General features: G+C 31.8%; 1 pseudogene; it reads right to left on the bottom strand.

Moving 5' to 3' along the window:
• Positions 1-345: 345 nt before the first annotated feature.
• Positions 346-2106, bottom strand: LOC131857488 (sesquiterpene synthase Cad-like; annotated as a pseudogene).
• Positions 2107-17556: the final 15450 nt, after the last annotated feature.

The following is a 17556-nucleotide window of genomic DNA, read 5'->3' as shown; positions in this document are numbered from 1 at the left end:
TATGATTTATGTTATATTTTATTTATGATGTAGTATTTAGGTTTATTAAAACAATTTATCAATTTTAGATTAAAAATCTCATTAATAAGAAAATATGTTAGGCTCAAATAAGGTTAATTAAATAATAAAAATTTCAATAAATAATATCTAAAATAAACATTCCATAGATTTCAATTGCGATAAACAAGATTTTCTTCTAAGAACAATATATGCTAATGATTACATAATTGTCACATTCCTTTACAATCTTAAAACTTATATCTATCAAATATTTTTCATACATATAATACAACATACACAAATATCTATGGTACTAAAAAAATCTATTATTTTTTCCCACTTATACTCTAAAAATATATAGGTTCAACTAGAATTTTCATTATGTCGTCCCTAATACCCTTGCTAGATTTTGAAAATCTATCCATATCCCTAAAAATGAAAGCTACTGACCAATACATATCAAATTATAATCTCTTATAAGTAGTTCGTATGTCATACTCATAGAATATATGGCATTTCACCAATTCTTCAAAATTTAACTCAATAAGCATATTGATATGATCTAAAGCTTACTCCCTTGTTGTTCCAGGATTGTCCTTCATATAACACTCTATCCATGATGCGTTCTCTCCATGCCCTTTTTGATCCTTCAAAAAATAATTGAAATAAATATTTATGTCTTTTTTAATTAGAATGTATACTGAATAAATAATGAATCAACACTATTTACATAATAGTGGATATGTACCTGAAAATCTTTGGAGTCATCAACTAGTCGACATCCCCATGCAACACAACTTTAGAACTTATTCATTTTTTCAATAATATTATCATGAAAAAATGTGTCAATTAAAAGCATGGGAAATAATGAGAGCACTGGAACTATTGTAGATGGTACATAACTCTTTAAATATTCAATCGAACTTGGATGATAATTTTTAGCGATCCACTCGGCATCTTGAAGTTGTCCCTGAATAATAGTCTTTCACTTCAATTTAAAATAAAAATATATACCATTAGATTTATGGTAAAAAATAATTTCAAACAAAATCCAAATGAACTAATATTTTTTAGATATTTAAACTCTAAATTAGATTTTGTTACATTCAAATAACTTACATTATCAAGCATCCACTTTTGCACACGTGGACCATGTATCTTCTCCGCCTCAATAGCTATTTCCATGTATGTTTCGTGGACAAATTGGAAACATGTTTTCATATATTATGGAAGTTGATTCATCATTGAAATGTCCCACCTAACATTGGAATTATAATAAATAATATATACATAAATAATACCAACATATACAAGAAAAGGTTATCATAATAACATATTGTATAATATATTTACATACTTGATCAAAGCTGATGCAAAAGGTACAAGCTCATTGATGGTTCCATAAGTGTCAAAAATGTCATTCAAGAAGAGTAATGAGTGTACCCAATTTAGCAAAGCAAAGCCTAATTGTAGAGAGTTCTTTCTCATAAAGTCCACATGTATACAAAAAATAGAACTCCACATGTCATTGCCTAAAGAAATTTAGTTCCTTTACTTTTGTGTCATTCCACCATCTATTTATTTGTATCCCAAAAACCAAAATATTTGACCCTATTAGCATTATAAGGAACATAATGAAATCCTTAAATAGATTAATTTAAAATTTATTTAAAACAAGGATAGAGTTCTATATAGTTCCCTTACTTGGATAAAGTTTTGAGCTCATTATGGTGTTGATTTTGCAAAATATTAAAATCTAGTATTGCCAATTTCAAAATCTTCTTCCTTTTGTCACTTGACATTCTGAAAGACAAAGTAAAAAATATTATTACTAATTAGATTACGTTTGGTTAGTTAGACAATATGATACTCTTGGTTAGTTAGAAAAAATAAATAAATTTATATTAAGCATAATTGAACGAAAGCTTACTGTGTAAATTATTTAGAAAGGTTCATATGAAATGATGCTTGGACTTACTCATAAACTCCCTTCATGCACATTGAAGCATTAATGTCTTGTCTAAATATTTTGATATAGTTCCATGCCTCCCATCTAGGGACTCTACACTTCCATGGATTCTTCATAACATATTCAACCTATACAATCAAAATTAAATAAGATTATATTAATTTTAACAATGATCAAACTAAATTAATAACTCAAGAAAACATTTACAAACTACAAGTTGAAAGAATTAATGAAGCCTCATCTAAGGACCTCTTATTTGGTTAAGTGGTAAGATGAATTGATTAGTATAACAAGGTGAAAAGTTCAAGCTCTCAGAAAATAATTGATTTTTTTTTATTAAAAAGAAAATCCACATCTAATCACATTACAATATCAAACTTTTAATATGATGATGGATCACTTAGAAATAAAAATTTTGTTAACTAATTCAAAGATTAAAAGTACCTTCATGCACATATAATAACTATCAATTATTCTCTATCAAGATTAAACTTAATAAAAATCACAAATGAATATGTCATCTAAAGAATTTTCTATGATAAATCTTCCTATTTTTATATTATCATAATCTAGTAATATGCTTAAATTTTGAATGCCAAAACCATTGAATGATAACTTGGTGACCCTCAAATGGAAGATGGAGGAGATGATGACCTTGAACAACCAAGTGTCAAAGAACTCTACAACTCTCCAAGCCATTAATGGGGAAATTGACAAAAGGCATGATAAAAAGAAATGACAAACAAAATCCTCTCTTGCTAGTGTGAAGAGTAGTTGTTTTCCAATGTGAAAGCTACGTCGTACTCCCCTACTATTTCTTCTGCAAAAGGAACGAACAAGACGTTGTACTTCTCTGAGAAAGTGAAAGTGATGAGATGAGAGTAGAAAATTGAAAAGAGCCTCACCAAGTAGACAACTGGTTCGTGTCTTTGGTGGTGGGTGTGGTTGTTTACTTTTTATTTTCTTTGGCTTATAGTCTAGTCTTTAGTCTCATTTTTTGGTTGTCTGGCTTTGGGTGTCAGTTGGATTTTGTTCCTTTTTGTCAATTTGTTCTCTAGTTCGGGGTTCTCACTCGTAGTGAGACCCTTGGTTTCTTTGCTTTTGTGGTTATGCAATGGTTTGGGCCTCTCCTAGTAGTTTAATAGATAATCAGAACATTTCATCATATTTCTTAGTTATTATATTAAATGAGAAGTCTATAATTAAAATTTGTTAAAATGTGACTCGTAAATATTGCATATGATTTTATATGGTCATGGGTATTTTTTGGGAGATAGAAAATCTTATTAATAATCTCAATAATATTATTTTAAAATTTCAAATTCTTTATCTCAATAACTATTATGTTAAAATGTTTATCATAATACTTATTTATTTATTTATTATTTATCATCTTTATGTTTACTTCATCTTCCATTATATACAAGCATAGGATCTCAAACCAACTAGGAATTTTTTTAATCTATCCATATGTAATTATAATATTATTACTCAAGGAATAGCTTTTAAAACTCTCAAGATAATGCATTTATCTTGAGAACTTTGAAGAAGAAAAATCCAAATTAAGAAAACAATTGAATTTATATTGATTATTACATATTTTGTTTCAAGTGGAGAAGATCTTCAAATGAGAATAGCAATGTGCTTCTACATACCTACTAAAAAATTGAAGAAATGAGAAGTTAATAGAAAAAACATACCTTCTAATCGAGATTACAATTCTATTAATTACAAATAACTTTAATAGCCCATTATAAGAAATAATGTTATAAAAATATCAATAGAACTCAAGGATTGTGACATGCAAAATTTAGAGTTTTAACTAGATTATAATAATATAATTTAGTAGTTAGGCTTGTTGTATACATAGATAAAACTTTAGATTGCATGTTCATTAGTGTAGACACCTAAATTGTCTTCTAATTAAATAAATAGTTATAATTTATTTAATTCTTTTAGCCTTATGTCCTCTATTGATTAAATAAATATTTCTATTTATTTAATTAATTTGTTAACCTTTTCTACTATTAATTAAATAAATATTTTAGTTTATTTAATTAATATACCAAACCTCTTCTTTTTAGTTTAAATAAATACTTATTATTTATTTAATCTCATCCTTCTTTCCCAAATTAAATTAACATTTTATTTATTTAACTTATGTGGTTTTTGTTCTATTAACTAAACAAACACTATTATTCAGTTAATTAATTCATTTACATTTTTTTCTTATCCACATGACAACACGCCTCCCTAAATACCAATTCATTTCATCTTTAACCTCTTAATCTAAACCCTCCATTCTTAGGGCGATCTCTATAAGAGAGGCTTCCTCCTCTCTTTTTTCATATAGCATACTTAGAACACACCTAAATTTCATAAAAAATCACACTAGCATATATCATCATATCATCTTTGTATCATAGCTTAACATCATCTCAATCACATGATATGTTCTTCATTAAGCTCTTGTGCAAGTGCAACACAAATCTAAGAGCAACAACATCAAATACAAGATCATGGAGGATACTAGGAGAACAATGGAGACAAGCCTTTATTTGTGAATGGTATAATATTTGGCATTTCATTATTATTTACATGCATGGTAGATCTCTATTGATTTCATGTTGAATTTGTTTGTAGATCTAGGTTGGTGGTTGGCTTTGTTAGGGTTTATAGATAGATTCAAATTCAGCATAAACAATTAGTGTTTTTGTTAAGTTTCATTTTGATGTGGGATATATGTTTGAGTTAGTTTGAACAAGAAAATTTTCCTATAATTAATTAATATAACAAGTTAGTCAATTTTTTTGACTTTGACCTCTCAACTTGTCATGTAATAGTTAAGTGATCTTAACACTTGGATAAAGAGTAAATCCTTGAAGGAGGCTCCATTTATTGTTTCAACTTGTGGTGTTTATTTCTTTCATGCAATTGTTAATTTATTTAAGTAATTTTTAAAGATTAACACAATTTCTTATGATTTTAATTGTATAGATCAAATATATTATGAAATATCCATATAAGTGTAGAGTTCCAAGATGAGAGGCATGTAAGTATCAAAATATTTAAATAATAAATTGATGATTTAATGTGCATGAAGAAAGTTTATGAATGAGTCCAAACAACATCCCACACCCACCTTCCCTAAAATTGTGTACAAGTGGATGTATGATTCTGTATGTTATTTTATTGCAACTGAATCTATTTTGGTGTTGAAAATACTCAAAATTTTAGTATATTTTGGTTCTGTTTACAATGATTTGTTACTATAATTCTAATGATTTTTCTATATTTAAAAATTAAGTAGAATATTACAATTTTGACACAACTTCAATATGCAAAATAGAGTGTTAATTATTGTCATCCAAGTTTGATTAACTATTTAAAGAGTATTATAATATATATGATAATTCTATAAATCACACTCATTCCCATACTTTTAATTGACATGCTTTTCCTTGATGATATTATTGAAAAAATTGAAAAATTCTAAAGTTGTGTAGTACAGAATTGTTGATTTGTTGATGATTCGAATATATATGTACTATTTTATAAATAATTTTGATTCATTGTCTATAAAGTATACATTCCAATAAAAATTGATATTATTATTCATTTTTAACAATCTTTGAAGGGTTCAAAAGAGAATGGAGGGAATGCATCATAAATATAGGGATCTATGAAGAAAAAACCTAGAACTACAAGGTAGTAGGATTTAGATCAGGTCAACATGATTATTGAGGTAAATTATGAATAATTGATGAAAAAAATTCATGTGTATTTATATTTTGATATATGTAAATAAATAATTTTCACTAAAAGGTATGATATAATGGTATAAATTTACTTTCAAAATCTAGTCAAACTTATAATTTTAGAACAAAAGAGAGATGAATGGTAGATTTATTTAGTACTATTAATATTTATGTGTCTTATTAAGTTTTTTAAATGTATATGAGAGAAATAGGTTATGGGAATATAAGTGAAGGTGATTGCTACATATATTATTAGTATTATAATTAGTTCTAAATAAATAAATAAAAATATTTATCAAAATAAAATAAAAATTGAATATTTATTTTAGATATTAGTTATTGAGATGGTTATTATTTAACTAATATTAATTTACTCTACTACAAATTGTATTTATAGTCATTTAGAATAAGACAATAGAGTTCACACCTGATTCAATGCTTATCAGAAACCTACACAATTGAGAGTTTATTATAGTTGGCAACATTGATCATGCATATCTCTTGTATGAATTCTCTCATTTTTCTCCCATCGAGCATGCAGTTCAATTGTCTATTCCTCACTCTCATGCATCTGGTTATGAAAGACCTACATAGTAGAGACCTTATTTTAGTTGGCATCATTGATCATGCATCTGTCTTGTATGAGTTCTCTCATTTTTCTCAAACCAAGCGTGTAGTTGCATTATCTAGTCCTCACTCTCATGCATCTAGAGCGGATTAGAAATCTGATGAGGTTAAATGGTCACTTGAAATTATGTGTGCTTCCATCATCGAGTGTGGTTCTTGCTCAAACTTCTATTGTACCTCTTCCACCCTATACTTCTTCAAAGATTAGTTCAATTTAGCAAGATGATTGTTCCCATCTAGTTTCAATAGTGTGGGATGAGTACTTGTCAGACATTATAGAGTTATTTGATAAATCACATATTGTACACATTGGGGCACATGATTGAGGACTTTTATTTCATCTTTGATGGCAAGTTGAGCATCCCTATTATATATTTAGCGGTTTATTATAAGATAGTTCATTAGGTATCTTCACGGCTGTTTGGATTTTCTTCCTTTGATTTGGCATCTTCTGATTCCAACAAGTAAATAGTTGAGAAATCTTCCATGGCACACACTTTGAAGTCTTTCCTTCCATTTTTCATGAAGTTTCTTCTGTCTTGGCCATTAGATTTTTTCTTCCTAAGGAGAGAAATGTGGTTTTCCATTCTTAGATCATCATCATCATCATTCATCTTCAACATTGGAGCTTCTTCATTATGGGAGGATACATCATATCTTCCTTTCTTTCTTATGGGGAGATATAAATTGTACTTATGTGATTGATTCAATACTTGGGGGACATACGGAGTCTTTCATGCTTAGCCACGTGTGCATTTTCCTTTCTTTTTCTCTCTTTTAAAGAGGGTTTCTCTCCCACTGAATTTTTCTCCTTGTCTCCATTTGGGAGGCATTGGTTTATACATGGGTACCTAATTAGGCCTTGTTGTTAGGACCTATTCATACTTGCATCTTTGCATTCATCATTGGCCCTTTATTTTATCCCTAAGTTAATCTTAAGAGGGTTGTTGGAATAATTCGGACATTATCAAATTAATTATATAATTAGGTCATTTATTACTTTATTCACTAAAGCTAAACTTAGGTGCTTTCTGTCTTTTATTAGATTAGGCTAGAATTATAGATTATACTATGTCATTTGTTATGATTGTGACTCTTGGCACTAGCTAATTTTATCTTCCTTTAGGGTTTGCATTCATCCTTTCATAAGGATTCATTCTTTCATATTAACATTAATCTTTTGTACATCAATATACAAATTCTCAAGTTGTTGAGCAAATTATCTTTGCTTGATCTCCATTTGTGATAGGTTATTTTCTTGCAAATGATTCATGGGCTTGTGGGGTTGAACAAATAATTCCAACAATTTACTCCGGCAAGGGTTTCCATGTAAATTGTATGTTCTTTTATGTTTTTACTTGCTAAGATCTTACATGTGTGGTTTTTAAATCCTTTTGAAATATTGCTATCAAGTTTTGAAAAGTAAAAGTTTTTTGATATATTGATTCACCTCCCTCTCAATTTAATTATAGGCTCTTTGTTTAGAGAGATGCTTATGCAAATGATGAAAGATGCAAAAATGATGATGGGTCTTGAAAACTAGGCCATGTTAGGTACCCATGCACAAATTCCAATCTCACAAAGAAAGAAAGATGAAAACCCATTGGGATAAATATTCTCTCCAAAGAGATAAAAGATACAATCAAGGATGACATGGAGGTCTCAATGATACCCCCAAGAACTACATCTATCATGAAAAGATCCATACAAATCCAATCAATCTCCCTCTATATGAAGGATGACAAGAGAGACCATACAACCCCCCATAATAAGATAATATAGCAAAGAAGCACTAGAAGTACACTATGGGGTAGACTTAGTACCCTCGATATAAGCAACAAAGGACTAAATACATTTGTATAAATAGGCAAATAGAATATAAGTCTTTCTATGAAAGAACAACTTAAAAAATCTCAACCTGGCACAACCTTAAAATTTGATGAAGCAATATTTGATTGACAAATTACTAAGAACTAAAATGAATTACAATGATTAAAATGGCACCTTCCCTAGTGACAGTATGTCTAAGTAACACTTTGGGTAACCACCAAGAAAGAAATAATATAAAATGTACCTAGTGGGGGAATGTGCATGAATTGCTAGATAGTGCTCCTTAATACCTTTCCAAAGCAGCAAAAATCATGGAAAACAAATATCATGCCAAAAAGTTACTAGCTTGGGAGTTAAAAATCAAGGTCTAACTCCAACAACAAAAAATTGCCACCAAATAAAAGAACCTAAAAAAAATGCCTGCTTTATTGGAAAGTACATTGAACCAACTTTTCAATACTACCTCATTTTTTGAAAATGAGCTTTATTTGCAAAAGTTATTATCGCAAGATGTGCACCCTTGATCTCCTTGTGTTGTGTTGTGCAACGCAACAATGCAGCACTCTGGTTTGTGACATGGCTTAACCACCTCCTATGGATTTTATAAGTCAACGACAACCGCACTTGTAATAGTTTTCATTTGTAAATTTTAAATATATGTAAACTTATCTTCACATATTAGAAGCATGATTATTTTACTTAATTTATATGGTTTGTTAGTGACACTGATAGTATAATAGTGGAACTTTTTATATATATAATTTTCGAAAAATTTGAAGAACTTTTTGAACATTAGAAAGAACTCACACTTGTTATTAGCATTATATTATTTTAATAAGGCATAAGATTTTTCTAGTCTAATATTACATTTGATTGGGATTTTTACTAATATATATTGTAAAATATTCTTTTATATTTAACAAATGTAATTTTGGAAGACAATTAAAAATATATATATTAAATTAATTATGATTTTTTTCTTAAATTTTTCTTATAAATTATATTTCTTGAATTAAAAACATATTTAATTTAATAATACAATCCCATATTCAATTTAAAATATATATAATCATAAATCTATAAAATTAAATTTAACAATTTCTTTTAGTCAAATTATTTTACAAACTCGTATAAAAAAAATTCTTATATCAAATATTTCATAATTACATTTATTATAAATATATAGTTAGAACTTGTAAAAACTATGTAATCAAGTTATTTCTGATCAATACAAATTTCCCCACGCGGTTTATGGAGCAAATATATATATATAGATAGAACTCTTTTCTTTTCAATAAAGACTATATTAGATTCACCTCAGAAATTTTGATTCTATTTCTTCCAAAGTCAATCCTTTGGTTTCTGGAACTAAAAAGATGATGAAAAACATCGCCAAGATAGCAATAAACCCAAAGATTAAGAAGAGAACTGCAGCTCCAAGTAGTGCCTGCAATGGTAAGAAGATTGTTAATTTTGTGCTAATAAAAATTCTTAATACTTTTGCTAATACTAAAATTTAACAAGATTTTACAATTCCTATATAAAAAATTTAAACTTGATTTGTTTCATACACCTAATTAAAAAATATATGTCATATATCGTCCTTTCCATAATCTACAACCTCCAGATACTTGATTCCCCTTAGATAGCATTACAAAGATTAGACAGGGTGGGATGAGCAACCTCCATTGTTCATTGAAGATGAGATTCTTGATTTCGAGAGGCAGGCATTGGAGGAGGTGGATGCAGTAGGAGATGTAGGATTAGATGGCATTGATGAGGCTAAGGTCAAACCACTTCTTTCATGCCAAGCAAGGAGCCACAACAAACTCCAGAGACTAGAGCCTCTAATTCTACCTCTCCCTAGTTTTCACTAGATTGGGGAAGAGAGGAAGATATAAAATGATGTATGTATTTTTAAGTTTTACCATTTTCATTTTGTCAGCTATCTATTGTATAAGTATGCAATTTTCGGCCAAGTCTTTTGCAGAGCTTTCGACCAAGTTTTCCAACTGTGTTGTAAACTATAATATTCAAAAATACCAAACAGAATTTGTTTATATTCATGGAATTAACAATATTTTTTATTTTTCATTTGTGCTGACCTCAAATAAAGAGTGGCACTTCTCTTTAAATGTTGCGATTGGCCTTGGAAATCCTTAATAAGGGTATGCTAAGATGAACAAAATGCTTGAAAGTCTTCAGCAATATCAATCGACCGCCTTTCTTGCTGCCTAAAATGTATCAATGGTACAGCTGAGGTAGAACAAAACTGGAATAATGTGCATATAATTTTTAATTCAACTTCTCTTTGCACACACTGCTTTAATCATCTTTGTTCCTTTCACCATTCTCACACACTACAATGACAATTTTTTTATTTCCTAGCAAATCTTAATAAAAATGTACCTAGACTTCTGATGCCGACAAACTATCAACCAAAAATCTTTGTTTTCTCCAGTATGACTAGGATAAATCCCAACTAATATAAGGTACGATATTTTAAAGCCACACTTCTCCAGCGCGCATACAACACTAGAAACTTGGCTTCTTCTCCACTCACAGAAATAGCACATACAAATCTTTTATTTGACAACAAATCTCAATAAATTTGTACCTAGAGATCCGACGACTACAACTGTCAACCAAGAATCTTTGTTTTCTCCATTTAAGAAACCTGTGTAAATCTACCGTTAATTTGAATAGGAAGAAATCTATCAATCTCTGAAGTCAAATACTTGTAGAGTTTTCGTCCTAAGGTTTAAAGTTGAACTCACAATCCAAACTTTGCAAATGAAAAAAATGAAATGTCCAAGATATGAATATGATCTCCTCCATTCCTTATAACTTTTGACTCCATGCAAAATTTCAATAAGTTACATTTTAAATTTACCTTTATTAAAATAATAAACCTCTGGGCTCACATAAACTGACTTAGTATTATTTCTGTGTTTTGACTTAATCAATGCTAAGAGATTTCCACAATCCATCATATAAAGAGAATGTTGTTTTTGGTTTCAATTATGTTCACGATTTTCTGCATCAATGTTTTGGATTGCACTCCGTAATCTATCATTAAGATGAAGAGAGCCAAAGGAATCATATATGATATAAAGTTGCAGACCTGGGATAAATAAAAAGAATGGAAAGATTGAGAGGAAGGAAGCACAAGGATTGAGAGAATCAAAGAAAAAAACCCTAGGTGTGTTTGACCTTTTTGTTGAGCAAACCCTAAGTGTTTTTGTAAAAAAAATCTAGTTTTATAGTTGCAAATCCTACATTTTTCTATATACTTTAATTATAAATTACAGATATTAATTTTTTTCTATTTATATGTTATTGCAACATTCTTGAGATTTACAAATTGTCTTTACAACAATGCCCCAAACCCCAGTTAGAGGGGACCCTTGTTGGAAACATGCTATTACCCCTGGGCAAAAGAAAGGAGAAGTAACATCAAAACAACTTTTCATGGAGTCATTAATAGATTGAAATGCCATCTTGCATATATACCAACCCATGATGCTAATCCATGCCCAAAAGTGTCTGCTAAGGTTATGTGAGAAGTGCGAATGCAACTAGAAACCTTTGAGCAACAAAATAATTTAAAAAGAAGCAAAGAGAGAAGATGGCAGCCATTGGTGTAGTGGAGAGTCTTCTTCCATGCCTACATTTCGTCCATCTTCAGGTGCTGGTGCTAGTGGCAGTGGCAGCATTGGACCTAGTGTTTGTGCATCTAGTTTGCATTCTAAACCCACTTGAAAGCATAGGTTGGAACAAAGACATACATGATGTAGCTAAATGTTGAATTGGAGACTTTTGGTTCTATTGGACCATTCCATTCCATGCACCCAGGTAATTCTTTCTTGTTTGTTTGTTTTAAAATTTATGACTTCATTCTTTGTCTCTTGAATTATTATATTTACAAGGTATGTCGAATTCAAATTTGAACTCTCAATTTTACAATACTCGTTTTATTTAATTTATTTGTGACATGTGTTAGGTCTCCTTATTAGCAAAACATGGTTGATGCCATTACTGTTTGTGGAACGGGGTTCAAAGCCCCTAATGATGAGGAAATAAAGGGCCCAATTTTATCATAATAGGTGGTTGATGTGAAAGTCAAAGAGCAACGATTGATATGGGGAGGGTGTAAATGTATTGTAATTTCCAATTTTAATGGACAAGTTATAGGCAAGATGGTGTATTTACGTTTTGATATTATGACTATGATACTAATATTGTTATCTTTCTTTTATTGCAGGTAAGGAGGATGAACATGTATCGATTTCAATGTCATCTCCTTTAATTTGAATGATGTATAAATAGTAAGATGGCCACGATCAAGTGGCACCTTGATCGAACATGTCTTTTAGACATGTCCGACCAAGATGTCACTTGGTCATGACTCTTACAACCATCAACCGATCCATAACTAATCGGTGCTATAAACATACCCGATAATGAATCGGTATCAAAGCATATGATAATGGATCAATATAAAGTAAACAATAACAATAACTGTTAGCATTTAGACTGATGCTTAACATAGTTAAGTAGGTCGTCAATCTAATCCATCATTATCCAATATCAATATCATAATTATGATCAATGTTATAGTCTGATAAACATAAAGCATGAATGAGTAAACTAATAACAGAATAGAAGAGCTTAATGAGTTAGGAGAGTCTTATCTTGCAGAAGCTACTAATGCATTAAGACTCCCACTTAGCTTTTGGAAGATAGATAAAGTAACCTACATCACATTTCTTTTCCATAATGTCAGTCTCCAAGAATATATATCATCTATACATATGATATGAAGTACCATCAGGGCATAGGATACAAATATAAAATATTACTCTAAGTATGTGACATAGAGTATCACCCAACCATGTGATATAAAAGATTCATCATTTTATTATGACAAGATATCACCTAAACACGTGATATCAATATTGCCTAAACACGCAATACTGAGGATAAACATATGAGGATGGTTAAATTCTCATCTTATCCAGATTGTGATATGTGCACAAACATTTTATTCAAATGTTTTATCACAACACCATCATGGCACATCCATGACATACCAGAGATCCAACATGATAACTGGTTTGAGAATCATAAGATCGTCACCTTATGATGTCTGCATACAAGTGCTCATAATCTGAGAGATCGTCACCTCTTAGATATGAACAAAGGGGGTAAAAGCCCAGAATGTCTCAACATGACAAAAGAAGTTTACATTTTCAACATCTTATTTACAAAGCAGAATACCTTTCTATCATACCTAAACCCTTTCTGAAGTGATCAACCTTCACTTTGGAAAGTGGTTTGGTCAGAATATCTACAGTCTGATCTCCCATACTAACATATTCTAATTTGATCACATTTTTGTCTACCATGTCTCGTACATAATGGTATGGGATCTCAATATGTTTGGATCTATCATGGAACACTGGATTCACTAAAAGTTTTATGCAACTTTGATTGTCGCAATGGATGATAATAGGTTTCATCGGATTACCAAACAATCCCACAAGCAACTTTCTAAGCCACACCGCTTCTCAGGCAGCCATGGAGGCTGCAATGTATTCGGCCTCGGTGGAACTTTGCGCTACAGAAGACTGCTTTCTGCTGATCCAGGATATCATGGCTGATCCCAAACTGAAGCAGCACCCAGAGGTTCTTTTCTGATCAGTCACACTTCCAGCTCAAACTGAATCTGTGAATCCGTGTAGATTAAGATCAATTTTCTCATACTTGAGACCAAGATTTAAGGTGCCTTGTAAATATCTCATAATGTGTTTTACTGCTTCCAGGTGTATCTCCTTTGGCTCACACATAAACTGACTCAAGGCATTTACTGCATAGCAGATATCTGGTATTGTATTTACCAGATACATAAAAGACCCAATCATTTGCCTGTATAGAGTGGGGTCAGTAGAAGGTGATTCTGCTGCTACTTCTTTAAGTTTATGAAGATTGGTTTCCATTGGAGCGGTCATAGGTCTGTAGTTTAGCATTCCAAATCTTTTCAGGATGTCTAATGTATACTTGCCTTGGTTTAGAACAATGTTATCAGAATTCTGCCATACTTCCAACCCTAGGAAATAATGAAGGAATCCCAAGTCCTTCATATCAAATTCTTTGGATAGCTCTTTCTTGCATTGATCTATAAGGTGATCTTCTCCTGTGATTAATAAGTCATCAACATATAAAATCATTATTAGCATATCACCTTTATTCTGTTTGTAGTAGAGATTAGGATCTGCATCATTTTTAGAGAAGCCTAGTTTTGATAGATATGTGTCAATTCTTTCATACCAGGCCCTAGGAGCCTGTTTGAGCCCATATAGAGCTTTCTTGAGTTTGCACACATGAAATTCTGCATGATGGATCTCAAACCCTTCAGGTTGCTCTAGGTATACTTCTTCAGATATCTCTCCATTAAGAAAAGTTGTCTTTACATCCATTTGATGTACCTTCCATCCCTTTGCTGCTGCAATGGCTAGTACAGTCCTTCCTGAGGTATATCTGGCTACAGGAGTAAATGTTTCTTCATAGTCTATTCCTTCCTTTTGAGAAAATCCTCTAGCTACAAATCTTGCCTTATATTTTTTAATGCTGCCATCTGCTGCATGTTTGATCTTAAAAAACCATTTAGAAGAAACAACAGATTTCTTAGTTGGCCTAGGAACAATTTCCCATACATCATTTTTTATTATGGATTGATACTCTTCAGACATAGCATCCTTCCATACTTGATGTTTAAGGGCATCTGTTACATTGTCAAGTTCGTTTTTAGATAGATCATTCATAAGAGCAACATAGCTAGTAAATTTATTAGGTCTTTTGCTTTCTCTGAAGGTTCCAGAAGGAGCAACAAACCTCTGAGCTTCTTCTACTGTTTTGGTGGCCCATAGTGGTCTTTTCTTGAGATTTCTAGGTGAGTGTTCATTTTCATTTTCAATTTCATCTAGATTCTCCCTCTAAAACTCAGGGGCAGGATTTTCATCTAAGTTAAAGGTAGGTACATAGATTTCAGGTTCTATGAAGTTCTGAGCTCTTTTGAAAGCCAGGTCCTCTTCAAAGATTACATCTCTACTTAGTTCAATATTTCTTTGACCAGGTACATAGATTTTGTAGGCTTTGGAGGTTTCACTATATCTTACAAGCAATCCTCTTTTTCCAGAAGGCTCTAGTTTTAGTCTCTTTTCTTTAGGTATATGGATATACACAAGACATCCAAATATCCTAAGGTGGCTAATATCAGGCTTAGTCTTAGTGAATACTTCCTCAGGAGTTTTGTCTTCAAGATGGGAGTGAGGGCATCTGTTCTGTATATATACAGCGGTGCTGGATGCTTCAGCCCACAGATTTGTGTTAAGGTTTTGATCTAGGATCATGGCCTTGGCAGCTTCAACTATAGTCCTATTTTTCCTTTCCGCTACCCCATTTTGTTGGGGGTTATAAGGTATAGTGAGCTCCCTCTTAATCCCATTATCTCTACAAAATTCTTTAAATGAATTTGATGTGTATTCTCCCCCATTGTCGGTTCTTAGGGTTTTAACTTTGTTTCCTGAGTGGTTTTCAGTTAGTGATTTAAATTCTTTAAACCTAGAGAGGATCTCTTTTGATTCTTTACTTTTCAGAAAGTAGATCCAAGTCTTCCTAGAGTAGTCATCAACAAATATTACATAATACAAGAATCCCCCTAGAGAGGATACGGACATAGATCCGCATACATCAAAATGAACTAATTCTAGAATTTTACTAGTTTTCCTAGTACTATTTTGGAATGCACCTTTGGTATTTTTACCTAGGGCACATCCTTTCCATGCTCCTGAATGATCTTGCTTTAACTTGGGTAGACCTGTGACAAGGTTTCCCATTGAAGATAAAGCCCTAAAATTCAGATGGCCTAATCTTCTATGCCAAACTTCATTTGCATTAGTGGCTTCATGGATTAGGGCTAGATTGGGTTCCGTGCACAGCTCATACAAATAGCCCCATCTCTGTCCAATGGTCTTTGCCTTCTTGATGGAGGAGTTCCTTGGCCAAGCCAATACTCTGTTGTCCATGAATGTCACTCTGTATCCATTATCTTCCAGTGCCGATATAGAGACTAGATTTCTTTTGATGCCGGAGACATACAGTTCTCCTTCAAGCTGCAAGGTTATCCCTGTCTTCAATTTCATGGTGCAGGTTCCTACTCCTCTGACTGGATGTGTGGAGTCATCTCCGATGGTTACGTCCTCATCACTCTCCTCTGTCATGGAATCAAGTACTTCTCTAAACCCAGTGATGTGCCTGGATGAACCGCTGTCAATCACCCATGAGTTGATTTTGTTAGAAGCTTGACTTGTGAGTGCTGAGTAGAATATGTATTTCCCACAGTCATCTTCCCCTTTAGTCTTTCCTGCTTTGACAAATGTAGCATGTTTCTTGGTTCTTTCCAGGCATTTTGCAACAAAGTGTCCGAGCTGATCACATCTATAACATTGAATGTGAGATAAGTCCTTCTTTGAAGTATTCTTGCCTTGATGACCTTTTCTCTTTCTAAACTGCCTTTTCTTGTTTTGCTTGGTGGAGTTGGTGTTTAGAACTTGTAGGTGTTCATCTATATTCTTGTGTTTCATTCCCATCTTGATCAATCTTGATTCTTCTTGGAGACAATCATCCCTTAATCTTTCAAACTTGGGATATTTGGACCTTGCACTGATGCCTTGGACGAATGTGCTCCATCCACTAGGCAACCCATCTAAAGCAATGAGTGTTAACTCTTTGCTTTGGATCTCGTAGTCCAGAGTTGCAAGTTCATCTTTTAGAACGGATATCCACATAAAGTAGGCGTTGATTGTCTCCCCTTTGTTCATGGTGATATGATTTATTTCTCGTTTTAATTCTAGAGTTCGACTTGCATTTGATATCTCAAATGTGCTTTCAAGAGCTTTGAACATTTTATAGGCTGTTTGATGTTTTCTTATGATGGGCATTATGTTGTTTCTCACCCCATCAACTATTATTTTTATTGCCTTTTCATTTCCCTCAGTCCATGCTGTTTTGTCAGGTTCATTTTCGGGTTGATCATTTTTAGTTTGAACAAACGAATCCACTTTGTTCTCCTTTAAGATCATTTGAATTCTGTTTTTCCAGGCTGAAAAATCATCGCCACCTCCGAGTCTGTCTTCGAATCTGATAGCACTGGCCATTTGAAGAAATGTGATGTAGTTTAAACTTGTTCTTAAATTTGTTTCACGAAATTAAATAGCCTCAAGTTCGATCAACTTGGCTCTGATACCATGTAAATGTATTGTAATTTCCAATTTTAATGGACAAGTTATATGCAGGATGGTGTATTTACGT

Source organism: Cryptomeria japonica, chromosome 8 (assembly GCF_030272615.1).
Source record: "Cryptomeria japonica chromosome 8, Sugi_1.0, whole genome shotgun sequence".
Classification (NCBI taxonomy): Eukaryota; Viridiplantae; Streptophyta; class Pinopsida; order Cupressales; family Cupressaceae; genus Cryptomeria; species Cryptomeria japonica.
The sequence above is the reverse complement of the archived record's forward strand: the minus strand, read 5'-3'. Positions and strand labels throughout refer to the sequence as shown.